General features: G+C 39.1%; 1 non-coding gene across 1 annotated transcript; it reads left to right on the plus strand.

The window, feature by feature from the left end:
• The first annotated feature begins 282 nt into the window (after nucleotides 1-282).
• On the plus strand, nucleotides 283-384 carry LOC147892009 (U6 spliceosomal RNA). The gene has a single exon (XR_015542539.1). It is a non-coding gene; the product is annotated as a U6 spliceosomal RNA (small nuclear RNA).
• The last annotated feature ends 12,450 nt before the right edge of the window (nucleotides 385-12,834 follow it).

Consider the following 12,834-nt stretch of genomic DNA (forward strand, 5'->3'; position numbering starts at 1 on the left):
AGGGTTAGGGTTAGGGTTTGTCCCTAATGCCCTAGAGGTATGGTGCAACTTACACCATCCTAAATAATCTCTAGGAGTCCCTAGACTCTCAAAAATTAAAATATATGTGTGGGAGTCCCAAGACTCCCTAAAATAAACTAGACATATCTAATAGCTCAAAACTTGGGAAATGATTCGCAAGCACCGTGCTCTAAATAAATAATTCACGTTCTTAATAGTCACAAGGAGCATTAAAAGTGCAATCTCATTCTCCTTGTCATGCACTTGCATTAGCAACACATAGTAAACAAAAATCCTATAATAAAATTGGAATAATATAGAGAAAATTAGCATGGCCCCTCTGTAAGGACGACATGCACAAATCAAGAGATGATCCAATTTTTTAAGTATCATAGACTATTCAATCTAGACCCCATCTCACCCTCTAGAGTATCCTAGAAGCATTCACCAACAATGGGTACTCATATAACTTTTTGGAGTAGTAGATGAGCATGCTATTGTCCATGATCACTTCAAAGAGTCTAGTTTATAGCAATTTATCTAGTACACAATAGAGGTTTGATGCATGCAAGATGGACCCTATTCTACCAATCCTATTCTTTAGAGGATTAGATTAAGGCAATGCTAGGGGCATGGAAAGGCCCACATGGTAGGTTACATCAACCACAATTGGCACCTCACCTAAACGTAAAGTGTGGGGCATGCAAGTTGCACCAAGATTTAGGTTCAAATATAAGGGGGGGAGGGGGGGGGATCATCACTTTCCTCCCATAATCTCTATGCATTCATTGGCTTGCAATTATAGTAAACCTTTACCCCAACACACTAGATATTTGATCAGTCATCCACTTCTGCAACCACAATGAACACTCTCTTCATCACCCACTTCCTCTTATGATCAACTGTGGTCTACCTTACCCCATCACACTAGGTATAGGAGCTATGGACTACAATCATGCCAAATAAAGAGTGCTTTTGCCTCTCGCAAGCTTTTTGTAAGGGAATTGTGGGTGGCAAATCGTGTCTATATACCGGTCATATATAGACTGTTACCATTGGTAATAGCTATTAATGCCGGTTTGTTTATCCAACTCATCGGTGAATTTTTTAGGTTACCAATGTGATAGCAATATTTTCATGCTTTTTTGGACCAAAAATGACTATCGTGAATGACATATTAATAAAAACTTGAAAATGTTTAAATTTGTGCACAAAAGTTTGAAATGTGGAGAGCTAACTAACGTGGGTGCTCTTGTGCACGTTTCTTTGGTACAAAAAGGAAAAAATGTGACCTATTTAGCAAAGTGGCACTATATAACATGGGTACAATGGTGGCATAAAGTATAAGAATTCGTATTGATCCAAAAGGTTGTGCCATTTCCAACCATTGGAAAATGGTGTGGTTTCAATGTCAATTGACTTACATCTAGTTTGAGAGAATCTCTTATGTTTAAGGTGCTATCAGTAGTGTTGTAGGTTGACACACTAACTCAAAACAACCATTGGCAGAAGAATTGCAACAAGAAAGTCATCCACAAAACTTTTTTTAGATGAATCTTCACTTCAAATCCAAGGGTTGGGCAAATATAAAGTTTTATATATATACATATATATACATATACATATATATATATATATATATATATATATATATATATAAAGAGAGAGAGAGAGAGAGGTTTGTTGAGCCATCTTGTATAAGACCTAATTATTGAGTGTTATTCTATTTTGTAGTGTTGATGGAAAAAGAATCTTTTGACAAAAGCTTCGAGGGAAATTAGGTACAATGCAAAGAAGAATGGTTCAAAAGAAAGGTTTTGATGTGGTCACACATGATGCAAGAAATGGTGGGAGAGGGCCACAATGAGCTAATCAATTATGAGGAACTTAGGAGATCATCATCTCGGGATAGCTATGTTTGGAATATTTTTGCAAATTGGACTTGGGAATAATGATGAGGATGAGTAAGTTTGGTGAAGTGGCCAATTCATTTGTGTATACGTTTATATGGGAGTAAGTTGAAGCTCAATGCACACATTGATGACACATTGAAGCTCAATGCACACATTGATACTTTAGATGACATATTATAATTTATGGACTTTTAGTAAGTGAATGGTTGGACTATAAGAAGTGTTCATATGAAGAAAAGACTTTACAAAATGATTAATAGAAATGCAGGGGGCCATAAAAAATGCAACGAAAATTTGAGAGTAAATGTGATTTAAGTAATGTCCAAAATGTTTCAACGATGGATTGTTGCAAAGAACATTATTGCCAGATGGCAAAGCAAGCGAGATCCTTGAATTGCAACAATAGTATTTGGATGAAGGCCTTGAGTATCGAGTCAATTATATTTATCATTCACAACATTCTTCACGCGGTCATCTTTTGATCGACCAGTCTTTGATCCAAGTGGACTTCACTTTTTTGCATATTTCCTTCCTCTTCTTCTAGGTTTCATTCCCAAAGGAGAAGGATGACTCAAACTTAAGAGGGGAAAATGCACATTTTTGTACAGGATCATAAGTTGTACTCATTGTATATGCTTCTGCTACATAGTCACCATGCTCACACACGCACATACTACTCTGATTTCTTTTAGTTTTCTTTTCCAATTTTGGATGCTATCATATGCACCAAATGAAACACAAAAAGGTCTTGTACATGTACCCTCTACTTACCCAGTGCAATTTAAGAGGGGGTGTTGAGGATGGTGTAAATTACACCATACCTCTAGGGCATTAGGGGCAAACCCTAACCCTAACCCTAAGGGGTTCATATGTATATCTTCATGTTATGTTCAATACAACTTAGTGTACAATTAGCTATATCGTATGCACTCCTCTCTCTCTCTCTCACCCTCTCTCGCTTTCGCTATTAGAGATCTCCGATTTGCTCAAAACTTGAGAGATTACTCCTACCCATTACATTTCAAAAATGCCTGAAGGGATAATCCACTTTCTTGTAATTATTTTCAATGACTAATTTTATTATGCATCGGTGGTTGTTATCAAACCAAATGAGGTATCGAATCCTACTGCCTTTGGATTAATTTGCAATTGGCATTTAGAAATTTTATTTACAAGTTAGTAAGTAATTAAAATACATCAGGTCATGCAGAATGGATGCAGGATGCAAGGAAAATGGAAAGATGAGTATTTGTGGAGACTGGTGATGATATTGCACATCCTATTATGTAGATTGGTAAAATTCCTTTGTCTATGCAGGATGGGAAAAAGAAATACCTATCTAATGTATTTCATGTCCCAAATATCACCAAGAACCTGGTTTCTATTGGTCAAATGGTTGAGCAGGGCTTGCAGGTTAGATTTAATCCTCATGGATGCTTTGTTGAGGATATGAAAAATAAAGGTCACTTGATAGCAAAAGGGAAGAAGAAGGGTAGGATGCTTACGTTGGATGCGGACATGCCTAAATTGAGTGCAGCAATGTTTGCACATGGGACCGATGTAGTTGCAAATATTGATATCTGGCATAAACGCATTGGTCATGTTAATGTACAGTGACTTAAATTAATGCAAGCCCAAAATATTGTTGCAGGATTGCCTAAGTTCAAGGTTGCAGAAATGCATAAGGTATGTGAAGCCTGTCAATTTGTAAAACATGCAAGGAAACCATTTCCTAGACATGTTCAAGAGAGCAAGAGGCCATTGGAATTAATCCACTCTGATGTGTGGACTACTAAAGCTGCATCTATTGGAGGCTGTCATTATTTTGTCACTTTTATTGATAACTACAGCAGAAAAATTTGGGTGTATTTTATGAAAATGAAAAGTGAAGTGTTTGGGCATTTCAAAGCTTTTAAAGCTATGGTTGAGAAAGAAACAGGCCTGCAAATAAAATGCCTAAGGTCAGATGGAGGGCGAGAGTACCTCTCAGATATGTTTGCAAGGTTCCTGCAGGAGCATGGCATAAAGCATCAATATTCATGCAATTATACCCCACAACAAAATGGACTTGGAGAAAGGAAAAATAGGCATATTGGAGAGGTATCTCCTGCCATGCTCAACGAAAAAGACCTGCCAGATTATTATTGGATTGAAGTAGTTGCTACAGCAGTCTACATAATGAACAAGACTCCCACTACAGCAATACATGGCATGATGCCATAGGAGAGGTATACTAGTAGGAAACCAGATATTTCTCATTTGAAAGTTTTTGGTTGCATTGCCTATGTTCATGTGCCAGATGAGTTGAGATCCAAGTTGGATCCAAAATCTGAGAAGTGCATCTTTATTGGTTATTCTCTACAACAGAAAGGGTATAGATGTTATAACCCTTCTACTCGTAAGTTTACAATGAGCAGAGATGTTGTTTTTGATGAGATGAGCAATTGGTATAAACCAATAAATGTGATTGATGATGTAGATGCACAAAATGGTAATGCTGCACAGAATTCACAGTGGCAATCACAAAATATTAGTGGACCTGTAGTGTCCTCTAGCAGTGGTTCACATACTTCACCATGGACAGGCAGATTGAGATCAAGAGAATCTCCTTAAAGCAATGTAGATAATGGTATGCAAGTATCACGAAAGGGAAAAGAGAAAGTAGATCAGCCCATGGTTGATGTGAATGCAGGTCACTCTTATGTGGATGGTGAATCCAGTGGCTTAGAACAGAGCCTTGATGATGAGTTAGGTATTCCTTCTGTTGTTACACCTAGAGTAAGGACGACAAGGGATGTTTTGAGAGCACCTGGTAGTGAGGCTATTTTGTGCAGGTCTACTAGAGCTAAGTATCCTATGGATAGGCTGAAATATGATGGATTTACAACCATTCACTATGCCTATATGGTCAAAGTGATACATAAACGAGAACCCACTTCTTTTGAGCAAGCCATGGGAAAAGAAAAATGGGAGAAAGCCATGGATGAAGAAATGGATGCCTTGGAAGAAAATGCTACATGGGAATTGGTGCCTTTGCCTAAAGACAAGAATGCAATTGGCTGCAAGTGGGTCTATAAGGTGAAGCACAATGCAGATGGTTCTATGAGCAAATATAAAGCAAGATTAGTTGTCAAGGGTTATGCACAGACATATGGCATTGATTATGAAGAAACATTCGGTCCGGTTGCAAGGATGGCAACCGTAAGAGCAGTCATTGCTATGGCTACATCAAAGGGATGGTCTTTACATCAGATGGATGTAAAGAATGCCTTCTTGCATGGTGATTTGCAAGAAGAGGTCTATATGGAGCAGCCACCAGGTTATGTGCGTGTTGTTCATCCTGAGTTTGTTTGTAGGTTGAAGAAAGCCTTGTATGGCTTGAAGCAAGCACCCAAAGCATGGTCTGACAAGATAGGACAATATCTTGTCACTATTGGCTTTCAAATTTCCATGGCAGATTTCTCACTTTATGTGAGAAAAACAGAGAAAGGTATTATGCTGCTTGTCATTTATGTTGATGATTTGATCATCACAGGTGATAGTGATGAAGATATCCTTCATGTGAAAATGCTATTGAAGCAGAAGTTTGAGATGAAGGATTTGGGAGAGCTGCGTTCTTCTTGGGATTGAGGTGATTAGATCCACAAGTGGGATATGGCTCTTGCAGAGGCAGTATGGATTGGACATGCTGTCCAAATATGGGATGATAGGCTGTAAGCCTATTTCAGTTCCTTTGGAGTAGAATGTGAAGCTGAGCACAGATGTAGGTGAGCTTCTGGAAGACCCTACTATGTACAGACGCATAGTAGGAAGTTTGATTTATATGACTATTACCAGGCTAGATTTGAGCTATTCTGTTGGGTTGGTAAGTTAGTTTATGTAGGCTCCAAGGAAACTGCATTCATATTGAGGTATGTGAAGTCTACATTGCAATCTGTACTATTTTATGAGACTAGGGTTCAGATATAGTTGCATGGATACACTGATGCTGATTGGGCTGGTAGTATTTCTGATAGATGATCTACCAGTGGATATGTGTCTCTTTTGGAAGTGCTGGAGTCACTTGAGCAGCAAGAAACAACCTACAATTGCCTTGTCAAGCACAGAGGCTAAGTACAGGGGTGCAGCAATGGTTGCATGTGAGGTAGCTTGGTTGTGTAAGCTACTTTATGATATGCCATCAATCTACAGATGGGTCAGTTGTCATTTATTGTGACAACATGAGCAGTATACACTGGGCAAATAACCCAGTCTATCATGCTAGAATAAAGCACATTGACGTACATTATCACTATGTGTGGGAGAAGGTTGACATATTCACAAAGGCATTGGGTGCAGAGAAGCTGCGCAAGTTCTGAGATCTACTTGGTGTGTGCAGGAATTGGGATTGAGCTCAAGGGGGAGTGTTGAGATATCAAGCTCCACTCGTGATATGCCAGGGTGACCGTTGTGCATTTATGTCACTGACTTGTTAGCTGTAGATGCGGTCCATACACGGCCCATGAATAATAGCTGGATGATAGCTATCTTTATGTACTGTAGTTAGTGGCTCAGTTAGTATGCCACCTAGGTTAGCTGAGTTTGGTTTGAGACCCACATATAGGGTTCATCTATTCCTTTTATACTTAGAGAGAGTTTTTTTGGCTTTCACAACTAAGAAGAGGAAAACTATTTTCAGCCTCCACCTTTGTGTCTATTCCCCCATTGTGTATGTGAGAAAGCTGCAAGTGAGACTCCTTACTTCTCTCCCACTCTCTTTGCATTCCCATCATTGCAAGAATACAGTTCACATGTTCCGATGCAAATTCATAGCAGAGTTGATGACTTGGCATCCATCTCATCAGTCCACTGATGACACATTGAGGATTCCTGTAGATTGTCCCACCACCACCATATTTAAAGGCAAGTGACTGGATTCAGGCTTGGAGGGCGAATGGAGAGAAACCTCGTCGTGGTATGAAGAGGCTATCGATCTTTCACGAGCTTCCTTATTGGGGTTAGCTACAAATCAATCATCTTTTGGATCCCATGCATATCTTCAAGAATGTGGGGGCTACTATTTGGGCACACTTGGTTGGTTCCAAAGATTTGAGAGGAGTGCGACAAGACTTGCATGCTATGAATAGGATGTCTCGTTTGTGGCCCCAAGTGTGTGCTTTGGGAAAATTTGTCCTCCCGAAAGCAACATGGATCCTCTCCACAAGAGAGGAGGCAGCAGTCAAGGCGAACATTGCCTCTTTTCAAACCCCCACAGGGTACATGCATTGCTTGAAAGGAGCATTTTCAAAGGACAATAAGCTTAGTGGGCTCAAGTCCCATGATTGGCACAAGGTCTTATAGGTATTCTAAGCTGTAGGATTAGTGTATCGATAATCGTGATGTGTTAGTGTAATTATGATTATGTTATATTATTGACATGACTTCTTTGTTGCTTTGATAGTTCATCCTCCCAATTACAATAAAAGGGTGCTTACAAGAAGATGTTAGAAATGCTATATTCAAGATCAGTGGTACTATGAGGTATGCTTACTATCAAATCGTATTGATTGCATTTTCTTCAATTTAAGCTAAATAATCTGTAAACTGATTATAAATATATCTTACATGGGCATGTGAAATACGTGGATATCTCAAAAAGAGATCTCCATATCAAGCATCGAGAAGGCTAGGGAGGAATCCATCGAAGCTGTGTGCTTGCTTGAGAAGCACTTTCCCTCGAGCATTATGACAACTCAAGTGCACTTGCTTGTGCACATAGTTGATGAGGTGGCCATTTCAGGTACCGTTCATAGTCGGTGGATGTTTTTTCTCGAGCGGTTTATGAAAACTTTGAAGGGATTTGTAAGACAAAGAGCAAGACTAGAAGCAAGCATGGTGGAGGGATGGCTTGTGCAAGAGTCATTAGTATATATCATGGAGTTTCTTGCATCCACGGATCCCGATATGCTGCAAGCTTGGCATAACACAGATGATGATCTCATCGTTGGTGAGGTTCCCCAAGGAAAAGGGATTGAAAGAAAGATGAGCGAAGAGCAAATGGAGAAATTCAATAAGTTTTGTATCCTCAATAGCAAGGAGATGCAAAAGTGGATTGAGAGATATGAAGCAGCCAAAGTAGAAAGAGTAAATGCAAGGACAAGATTCAGAGTAATGTACAGGTGATCAAAACCATATCCACGAGATCTCACCCTTCTCCCCACTCACATGTCACTTGATTAGCTACAACTGGCTCTATGTAAAGCCGAACATGATGGACAGACAATAAACGAGTGCGAGCGAGAGTTATTATCTAGATGTATGATGCATGTAAGTTTCTTACCTCTTGATGTAATTAAGTAATTATTTGTGGCAATATACACTATAAAATAGATGCATCTTCATTGTTTTAATGATGTACAAAAAGTACAGTGCATTATGGTCATATGGACGACATTTTTGTGTGGAATGCATCGATTCAAAGAGAGTCACGTATGATTGTGGAGTCATGGCTAACTTCACACAAGATAGCTGAGCAAAGTTCTTCAGATACCAATCTTCTCTCCTCACAGTTAGATTATTGTGGAACCATACGTGAAATCTATGAAATTGATTTTAGACGATTTAGTATTTTCATTCTTGATGTAAAATGGTTTAGAATTATTTACAATGGTCCCCATGCGACAGTGAGAAAAGACAGTAGCAGTTTCTTTGCAATAGACTCCACCAAAACTTTGGACCGATGAAAGTGATACTTTTGTTCTTCCCGAGGATAGTGGGCAGGTGCATACTAATGATTTAATTAATTAAAGCTATCATTTTTAAAGATCCATTGATACATGTACTTAAGCATAATTTCATATATATAATTGATGGCATTTGGCACCCATCTTCAATATAGGTGGTTTTTCATCCGGATAATTCTGATCCAAGATGGTAGTATGTGATCCAAGTTGCACCACGATGTAAGTAAATTTTTGAAGATAGAGATGTGGATATGGAGATGCCACTACCAATGTCAGATCCAATTGATCTGGATGGATCTAGCAAAGAAGATGAAGATCACAATATGAGCCAAGAGGAAGATGCGCATAATGATATTGTACGGGAGGAAGATGGAGATCATGATATTGAGGAAGAAGATGATGATCATCAAGAATCACCACACTTTATTAAAGAAGATGATCAAGTCTTAGGTGAACGTACGATGCTAGAGTACGATGATGATATAGGAGATCAACTCAGTATAGAGTTAGAGATAGACTTTTTTGGCGCATTAGGATGAAGCTATTGATGTAAATGGTCTTCATTGATTTTTTTCATCTGAAACTTGGACATGAATATATGAGCTTCAAAGGCTTGATGTACATGCTCTTGTACTTTTATTCTCTCAAATGATCAAACATACTCTCTGTAAAATGTCGCTATAGGAAACTGTCTTAGTGTTGCTATATAGCGACCATTCACAAGTCTAATAAGTGTTGCTATATAGTGACCATTTACAAGTCTAATAAGTGTCGCTATATAGCGACGCACTTTAAACGTCGCTATATAGCGATACTTGCCTAAAGTTGCTATATAGTGACACTTAACAAATCCCACTTTGGTTATCAATGATTAGCGCCCCATGCACACTAAACATCAGAATAGGACCCGTGTGTAGTAGTGTCCTGATGTACCATGGCTTCCAATGCTCAAAGCTCCTCTACCCAATTGAAATGTCAAGATTCTGATCGATAAAATTGAGATACAATCTGTCTACTGACCCAACATGCAGGCCCAATTTTTGCACTATGAGGAAAACAAAACAAACTATAGTATGTGCAAAAACAAAATACAGTATGTACAAATTAAGTTTAACTAATTTAAGTACTAAGAAACACAGTAATTTCAACCACCGAGCTGGTCAACAACTAATGTCTGTTCAACCACATTAGTGTTTGAGCTAAACTAACCACGATTGCATGATGTTCCAACCACCGAGATGGCGTGATGGCTTAGTATAATAATAGTATATTGCTATTCTGTTGTGAAATATATTGCTGTTACTTTTTGCTCAACCACATTGGTACAAAACAATCACCTAACTAGTGTTTGAAAACTATCCCAAATCTCAATCACAAACAACCATCGGGATGGTTTGGGCAACCACTGACCTACATTGTATCAAGCATGTGTATGCCATGCTCGTCAAACATCTTGCGTCCTGTCTACTTTCTATAGATGTCCTTGTTATTTTGAGAAACTCTCGTATTTTTGTGCCAAAATGTCACCACTATTGTAATTACTTCCACACTTAGGTTGTCTCTCCTTTTCTTGCATTCTATTGAAGCCCATAGACTACTTGGATTGGGATGATTGGGCATTGCTTCCACTCTACATGCATCTCTCGAGGTGTTGTTTGGTTGTCACTCTATGAACTTTAGGGTGCAGCCTAAAGCTTGTGATGACTTTGGACAAGTATATATATGAATGGCCTGATGTTTCTTCCTTGAATGCTACCACCAATTGTGACATCATAGCTCGTGTTCTTCACTCTGATGGCAATGATCGAATGTGTGCATCTGTAACTGCTTCCTGTTGCTGCTCTGCAAGGAGTCTTTAGTTCCTTGTGCCCTAACCAAGCTTTTCAATTTTTCTATCTCATAACCTCTGTGTGCTTCTCTTGCAAGCCATGGTGAGCTACATGTTGTTATGGCAACGAAGTGTGAAAGATGGCAATGCTAAACCAAAATAGAGAGAAGCTAGCTTGTGAGGTAAGTAAAGAATAGAAGACAACTTACCCAAAAGATGACAATGCCAAACCAAAGATGGCACAAGGTCACATCGAGGTGCATGTGGGTTGTAGGGCGAGGGCGGGGGCAAGTTGCAGGTACTTAATATTCTAAGATTTGATGGGTGGGAGGTGTGAAAATTTGAGATTCGTGGGAGTAGCAAAAGTTTCACCCCTAGGTTTTCTACCTTCTAGTGATACACATCAGCATAATTGGATATCCCAAATAAGTGCAATGTGGCCTCAAATGCTTCAAAACACAAATAGGCCAAAAGGAGGCCAAAGGGAACACTATTGGGTTTGATGCTATGTATTATGAAATGCAATGACCTTTGGCAGGCTTATGAGCCATGGAAAAAGAAACAATTCGAAATTGTAAATGGTGTTGGATTTATTAAAAGATCTTTTCACATGCACAAATTGCACATTTTCAACTTCTTCCATTTTAGGGTGAACCAATACCAACAACTAGCAATGTTTTAAGACCACCATGCAGTAGTCCCACTAGTTTGGATTCCAAATTTTCAATCTGTTTTGGTTTTCAGCAAATAAAAAAAAGTTATGGAGCGTGCCCTCAAATGGGTGTGCATCATTTTAACACAACATTGGACCATGACTAATGTTCTCATTTAGGTGTATTCTTACGTTGATGAGAAGCTCACATGGTGTACTTTTGAATGATTACTTGGTTGCATGTATGCATTGAACAAAATTTTGATGTTTTTGAATAAATTGTCATATCCTATAGTCTTTAGGATGTATGCTTCACATGCAACATAGCACTTGTAATGCTGTAATAGTCTCGTTCCATATCCTTATTCCATAATGTTTTGGTCTCATGTTCAAGCTTGGAATGTTTACTACAACTTGAAGACAAAGTTTTCCAAATTCCATTTAGCAATGCATAAGTTATGGGTCATGCAAGATACCTATATACCAAAAAGTCCTTGAACCTCACCAAAAATGGCTACACCCATGCAAACAATGACCCTTGAATTTTGAAGATGACTGTAAATTGGAAATAGTAGGAGATATAGAAGAGTGCATATGCAGTGGCTATGAAGAAGAGAATGATAGCAGGGCCAAACCAAGCGCAATCTACTCTAGTCCCCAATTTATTGTGTAAAAGAAAGTACATAATGATAACTAGAGAGCTTGAAGCTTATAATAAACTGCATAATCCGGAGGAGATGGAATCAGATGATGAACCACCTCTACCACCGCAAAAAAACCCGATGCTCACAACAAGCTTCACAAATTTTAAGGTGTCATTGGACTTATCAAGGCATCAAAAATGGCTGAAAAAGATTGGCTTATTGCAGTACACAACCCTACCCTGGGCATCATGGAAAGATTCCCTGCAGGCTCTCACATAGTATGAAAGTTTCCAATGCAGTAGAGGTATGCTCTTTGGAAATATCATGCTTTCCCCTGAGATTATTACATGGGTTTTTGGGAATGACATCATGGTAGCAGTCAACAATGATGCAAAATGTCCAGCAAAAGGAAAAGGTACGATTGCTCTCAAGTCAGATGGAGTTGTAAAACAGTTGTCCGATGTTCTTTATGTGCCAGATATCAAGCGGAACTTGTTGTCCATTTCTGCGATCACAAATCGCGACCTCAAAGTTCAATTCAATAAGAATGGTGCACAGATCCTGGATCTTCAAGCAAAGGTACACGGCGCAACAACATTTACGAACTCTCAGTTTTCAGTGCTTGAGCAGATGTGAAGAACACTAAGCTGTGACATGAGAGGTTTGGTCATTTAAACCTTAGTTCTTTGAAGGAGATGCATAAAAGTGGAATGATTGCAGACCTACCAAAAATTTCAGATCTGCCCGATGTATGTGAAGCTTGCATGATGGGCAAGCAGCATCGGCAGCCCTTTCCTAAAGAGGCCAGTAGAGCAAAGGCTCCTCTAGAGCTCGTTCACACGAACCTCTGCGGAAAGATGGAGACGGAAGCTTTGGGTAGTTCCTTCTACTTCATGACGCTGATCGACGACTACAGTAGAAGGATATGGATATACTTCCTGAAGACAAAAGTTGAGGCTTTCAATAGGTTCAAGGAATGGCATGTAATGGTCGAGAAAGAATCAGGGAGGAAGGTAAAGAAGCTGAGATTAGACAGAGGTGGAGAGTTAACATCGACTGAATTCGAAAGTTACTA

The sequence above is a fragment of the Dipteris shenzhenensis genome, chromosome 17 (genome assembly GCF_047967505.1).
Source record: "Dipteris shenzhenensis isolate YYH24624 ecotype China chromosome 17, Dip_SZ_1.0, whole genome shotgun sequence".
NCBI lineage: Eukaryota > Viridiplantae > Streptophyta > Polypodiopsida > Gleicheniales > Dipteridaceae > Dipteris > Dipteris shenzhenensis.